Source organism: Gorilla gorilla, chromosome 9 (genome assembly GCF_029281585.2).
Source record: "Gorilla gorilla gorilla isolate KB3781 chromosome 9, NHGRI_mGorGor1-v2.1_pri, whole genome shotgun sequence".
NCBI classification, from domain to species: Eukaryota; Metazoa; Chordata; class Mammalia; order Primates; family Hominidae; genus Gorilla; species Gorilla gorilla.
This window is the reverse complement of record NC_073233.2, coordinates 38,329,471-38,336,112: the sequence shown is the minus strand read 5'-3', so window position 1 is coordinate 38,336,112 and position 6,642 is coordinate 38,329,471. Positions and strand designations below refer to the sequence as shown.

Here is a 6,642-nt window from a genome sequence, read left to right as displayed (position 1 = left end):
AAATGAGGAAACCAAGGCACGGAAGGTTAAGTAGCTTGTCCAAGGTCAGTAATAAGTGAGGAGCATGGTCAGGATTGAACACAGACATAATGACTCCAGAGTCCATGGCCTTAAGTATAGTGAGAGCCAAGTTCCTTCAGAGAAAAAGAACTGGAATTTGGTCCACAGCTGGGATTATGAGATACATAGATATATATCTGATAGATTTATAGGGGCTCTAATGGAAGCCAAGTTGCCAGAAAAGACATTAGAGGCACAGAGGGAGAATCCTTCATAAGGAAAGCTGGTGTCTCTAGGTTTCTTGAGTGAGAAACTGTGTCTATGTTCTTTGCTACCGTATCTTAGTTCCTAGAATAGTGGAATAGCACCTGACACAGAGTAGGCATTCGATGGACCTGTTGATTGGCTAAATCTTTCATGATGGAGTCATATTTAGCAAGTAGCTTAAAGATCAGAGGGACTGATGCTTTCAGGGTAACTGCTGACATCAGAACTCATTCTGACTTAGCCATCTTGGCAGAATGTCTGTTCCCTAAGAGAAAGATCCATGACAAGTGTACTGTTGAAAGGGTCTCCCTCAACTCTGGGATGCTTGGGAGTCCCCACGGTGGGATTCCCATTCTAACTTAGCCACACCATCTCCAGCCATCTCCTGAAAACATTATTGGCCAGGTCAAACTTCAACGGAGTTTCAGCTTACATTGGAGTTTTACCTACCAGCTGCTGTTAGAAACATGGTTCCAGCATGACCTACACAAATGTGGTGGCTGCTTAGGGTACAGTGGGAGGGGCAAAGGTTGAGTCAGGAGGAAAAAAGTAAAAAGAGCTTCAAAAAAGTAGAAAACTTACTGAGCCCTTGCTTTATGCTTCTACCTCCTGCAGTATCCCTGCCTTCCTCAACTGAACATAACGCAAATCAAGGGTAATCTTACTCATTTTGCAAATAGGGGTAACTGGGGAGTAATCTACAACGTGGGAGTAGCAAGAGCAGGATCCTTGCTCCTTGGCATCGAGACACTGCCAGAGATCTGCCACAACAATTGAGTGGCAGTGGGACATTCCAGCTCACCATGGGCCTGTTGTGGACAGTGGTTCTAGAAGACCAACTTGACTAGACATAGCAGCATGCACTAATTTGGGTAAATTCATTTCAGTCCTTGGTAAGAGATCCAGAAATAGTAGGGGAGGAGAATGCCTCAGGGGTCGGGACTTATAACATGAGTTGGTGGAGGCTTACAGTAATGGGGATTTGGATACTAAAATGCTAATGGAACATTTGGATTGCATTGGTAACCCAATTAAAGTGTAGCTGGGGAGGCAGGATGGAGTAGTGTTTGAGGCACAGGCTTTGAATTCAGATAGATTTGATGGCAAATATCAGTTCGATTTCCTCAGCAGGTTATTTACCCTCTCTAGCCTTGGTTTCTAAATCTATAAAATGGATGTGATAATACCTACCCCACCGAGCTCTCTTGAGGATTAAATATGCAAAGTGTTTAGCAAAGGTCCTGGCATACATCAGCTATTGTGAATAAAGCAGCCTCCTGCTTTAGCATAGGCACATTCATGCACATCATCTCATTTCCTCCTTGCAATAACTCTTTGTAAGACAGGGATATTATTATCATCCCCAGTTCACGAATGAGAACATCAAGCCTCAGAGACCTTGGACAACTGCTCCAGATCACACACACTAAAAGTGGTGGCCCCAAGAGGCTTGCAGCACACTTCTGGGTCCCTTAAGTTGTATTATATAAGTAATTTAATAAAGACAATGAGCCAATTGACAATTTAAAAAAAAAAGTTGACCTTTTCTAGTGCAAAATAGTCTTGGGTGCTAGACTTAAGCCAAAAGCAGCCCCAAAATTTAAGGAATTGGGCTGCCTATTTTGCAGGGAGATGGCCCCAAAAGGTGATACCTCTTCCCCTCAAAAACACCATCACGTTTCTCTGCTCCTCTGTTGCCTGTGAGTGTCCCAAAGTCTCCAGGAAGACACTTAGGACTCTGTGAGTGTGAAATTAACTAGGGATGTGGGCAAATATTTAGAGATTCATTGTGGCATTATTTAAAATAATGCTCCATCATAGGGGATCAGTTAATTAAATTGTGATGCAGAGATACAATGAATAATATAGAGTTATTTAAGATAATATTGCCAAAATATGTCTGCCAGTAAGGAAAGTTTTTCATGGAATATTGTTATAACACAGTATGTAATGATCCCTTTTAAATTATATATATATATAGTATATGCATAGAAAAGACTCTAGAAGCATCTATATTGACATGCTGTATTAGTTGAATCTGAACAGGTTTAAGGGTGTTTTTTTAAGGGCTCATTTTGCCTATATGTTCTAATAGAAGACTGTTTTAGAAAATTTAAGGTGAATTGAACATATTTACTTAGAGTTAGACATGAATAATTTGCTTCCCCCCTGCCAAAAGGATGGCTAGGTTCAGACAAAAAATTATCTGAATATTAGGATTCACATGCTCAGATGCCACATAAATCAGCAGTCACTGTTGCTCCTAACCCTTTATTATTATTTTATCACCTTCAGAGCACTCATCACCAACCACTTCATATGTTTTGGTTACTTGATTGCACTCTGAAGCCCCACTAGGAAACTATAAGTTCCTGAGGGTAGGGACTTTGATCTGTTCACTTTCTTGCAAAGAATATATGCTTAGTACATATTTGTTGAATCACACATTTGTTAAAATAATAAACATGATGCAGCTCTTCCATAAAAGACAAATCTTCCTCTTCCACTCTTGCCCCTCCACTTCCCCTTCACTTTCTCTTCACCCCAATCATCATCTTCCATTCATATTGTTTAGCACCCAAAGCACCATGGAGTATGACAGGTGACCTTTGACGTCGGGGTTTGTAATACACATTTCTTGTGCTGTGCAATGATTTCCTGTATATAGCGTTTTCTCGTGTTTTCCTCTTTTTAGTCTTCAAGGTTGTGGCAGCTGCTTGGGTACTGAAGGAGAGCAGAGTGCTGAGATTTTGGGGTGGGGCGCAGGGTAGGTGGTCAGGTTCCAGGAGTAAAGAAAGGCTCAGCTGCTACTTATCATAAGCCTTGCAGGTGGGGATTGTGAGCCCGGAGCCTCAGATGGGAAAATGAGGTGTGGTAAAGCTTGGTGACTCCCACTAAACCCCTAGAATGTTGATAGGCCTCTCTTTGGGGCCCTGAAGCACCCCCCACCATTCCACCCATGCTTGTCTGATTCCCACTGGGCCATCAACTCCTGAAGGCACAGTCTAGGTTTGGTAACTTTTTTAGTCCCAGAGCATAGCACAGCGCCTGACACATAGCAGCCACTCAGTGAATATTTGTGAACTCAACTGCCTAAAGTAGCATAGCCAAAATGCTAAGTGGTAAAATGTTAACGAAAGCCCATGCCTTCTGATTACCTTTGCTCGAGATGAAATCCTGGAATGCTCCACTTTTAATGTAATGAATGCAGCCACCTCCCTACCTCGGGCCTCTTTATTTTCTTGTTTCCCTGTTCTCAGTCTACTTTCTGTTACCACCCTGCCTTCCCACCAGCCACTCTTCTAGCCAGTCCCTTCGTGAACTTTTACCATTTTGAAAATGGCCTTTGTTATAACGGATGGTTCTGGACAACATCAAAAGACATTTGCAAACTGAGTCTCTTTCAGGACCAGGAGAGTGTGGGGAATCCAGAGATTTCCCAATGTTGTGGTGAAATGTTCCAAAAAGCTGCAGCATCTTTGGGCCTGTTCATCCACTTTTGAAGAAGAATGCAGGAGACTGGGGATGGGGAGCAAGCTGAAATTTTAAGGGGCCACAGAAACCCAACGAGTAACCATAAAGTCCTAGAAAAGTAAGCTTTGAATAAAATAATTAGCTAGCAGTTATGTTGTATTATGTGCCAGGCATTGTGTTAAACACTTCACATAGAACTTTCTATTTAATCCTCCTAGCAACCCTAGGGCACAGCTCTTATTATACCCATCTTACAGAAGACAAAACAGAGGTCCAGAGAAGTTAAGCGACTTCCCTAATCCCACACAGCTGGTTAGTTTTTGAGCTGTTATTAGAACCCAGGTTTATCTGTCTCAGGGACCAGTTATCCGTGCTTTGGTATGCCCCCGCAGGGCGGAGCCAAACAAACGGCAGCCTGGCTGGTAAAGAACTGACATTTCAAGCACGCAGGTGAAGTGGCTAGACCCAGACTGGCCCCGAGGCGGCGGGAGGGCCTTACAGCGGACCCCTCTTCCGAGCGCCCCCAGCCCCGCGCCCGCCACCCGGGGGCTGGCGCTGTCCGCGGTGCCGCCCGGCGGCGGATCCGTACTCGGCGCGCGGGGCGCGGGCGGAGGGACTGGGCGCGCAGCTGCCGCGGTTTCTGCTTCGCAGAGCAGATGGCGTCGGCGGGGGGCGGCCGTTTGACGTTCGTAGCACTTTCCTTCGCGCATATGTTGCGGGCGGGGACGACCTCGAGCCCGCTGTGGCGGCGGGTTTCCAGCCCTAGACGCGCGGATCCCCCCGGATCCGGCTCAGAACCCTAGCTCGGGCCCGCGTCGGTGGACGAGGGGAGCTGGCACCGTCCCATCGGGTAATGAAGTGAGTATTTCCCATCCTCACCATTGGCCTACAAGAATGGCCTTAGTCCCATTTTACAGCTGGAAAACTGAGGTCTAAGAAGGAGCTGACCAGCAGTGGGGCTGGGACTCGAACCCAGAGTCGGCTGACTTCTGCCTGAGCACCTGGCGCTACTTGGTGACCAGCGTGTCTCCAGCCTAAGGGTCCCATCAAAAGCAAGTGAACTTTCTCGATCTTGCTTGTCTGTGTCCCAAAAACGTTCTTCCTTCTGTAGGGCCTTTGCATATGATGTTCTTTGAACCATCTCCCCAATCCCCACAGCCCGTTTCCTCCAAGGTCTCCTTTAGATCTTAGATCAGGGTCATCTCCTCAGGAAGCCTCCCTGGAATGCACCATAGCCCCAAAGATGGCGAGGATCATTTGATTAATGTGAGTGATCCTCCCCCCAAACTGTAAGTTCCGTGAGGGCAGGGAGTGGGTGTGCTTTTCTGTTCAGCATTCTATTCCCCGTGCATAATAAGCACTCAAGAAATAGTTGTGAATGAATGAGTAGTTAAATGAATGAATGAATGAATGAATGAACAGGGTTTTCGAAGGAGCACCTGCTTCCTCACTATCCAATGATCAGCTGTTTGGGGGTTGAGGGAGGGCTGTTTGGGAATCCTGGGCCTTCTCAACCGCAGCTTTTTATTCATTAAGCCTACGCTATGGCTGTTTCCAGGCTCCTCCACCCCCACCATTGCCCTGTGACTGGAGGCCAAGCCCTGCCCTCCTGTTGACAGAATGGAGTCTTCCTTATGCTGATGAATGAAGTGACCGTTAATAAGATGAAACCAGGCCAGAAAAAGCCAAATGAGGAAGTTGGCAGCTTTGTAAGTGGTTTTTCAGGGGGAAAAGTGAGAAAATGGACACTAAAATGGATCCTTTAAGTTGCTTTTCTGACCTGCTTAGCGGGAGAGCTGGAGATTCCAGGCCATTGGAGGGCTTCCCAGATGGAAAGAGTTCAGATGCAACAAATATTTACTGACGCCTACTAGGTGCCAAGGGCTCCTTGGGGCTCGATGACAAACAGCTCGGAGGATGCTTGGCACTCTCAAGCCTCATTTGAGCCTCCCCAAAACTCTGAGAACAGAGGTTCATTGCCTCTGTTCTTCAGAAGAGGGAACTGGCTCAGGGGGTCAAATGGCCTGCTGAAGATCACCCTGCCAAAATTTTATCGTGGAAGAGTTTTGCTTTTTGAAAAATCCGAATGTGATATTTTTGTGATTAAAGAAAAAAATCTCTTAAATTTGTTGATACTTGACTTGCAGCTTGATCATGTGGCTGCTTTTACACCATCTCCCTGACTGGAAAAATTATCTCCTCTTTGAGAGGTCTCAGATTGACAGAGCTCGAGCTCCCTCATTTACTGAATCCAGTAACTCTTTCAGTTCAATGACAAGACTAATAGCAATAAGTCCTTAATAAGACTAATAGCTATAGCTTATGAGTCCTCATTACTTATTGACTAAGTAGTACCACTAAATTAATGTTGAGTACTTTATATGCATGAGCTCATTTAAACCTCACAACCCCAATGAAACAGGCATAATTTCTGTCCCAATTTTGCAGATGAAGAAACTGAGAGTCCAAGAAGTTAAGTAACTTTGTCAGGATCAAGAGCTAGTGAGTAACAAAGCTAGGATTCAAACCCAGGTAGTTAACTGCTATACATTGCCATATTAATGGTTTTCAGGCTGTTCTCTGAGGGACCTCAGGGTTCTATTTACCCAGAAGTGGAGGAGCTGGAAGCACAGAGACATTTAGCTGGGCAAGCCTGAAAGCCTAGTCCACCCAACCAGGACAGCTCTGCTCTTATCTCCTAAAGTGAATCTGCTACATTTTGTCGGGCGAAGAGTACCCAGTGCTAAAAAAAAAAAAAACATTAAACATATTATAAGTTGAGAACAGACAACACTCTTGGTCCCACAGTTGGTTGCATGGCTGTGCTGCTAGCAGGGTAGTAGCACCTGGAGGCTGAGCCTTGTCTCTTCTATGCATCACCCCACAGTGCCCAGCCCTGTT

General features: G+C 45.4%; 1 long non-coding RNA gene across 1 annotated transcript; it reads left to right on the top strand.

The window, feature by feature from the left end:
- Positions 1 to 4,746: 4,746 nt before the first annotated feature.
- On the top strand, positions 4,747 to 5,866 carry LOC134759284 (uncharacterized). Its single transcript, XR_010135377.1, has 2 exons — positions 4,747 to 5,007; positions 5,300 to 5,866. It is a non-coding gene; the product is annotated as an uncharacterized lncRNA (long non-coding RNA).
- Positions 5,867 to 6,642: the final 776 nt, after the last annotated feature.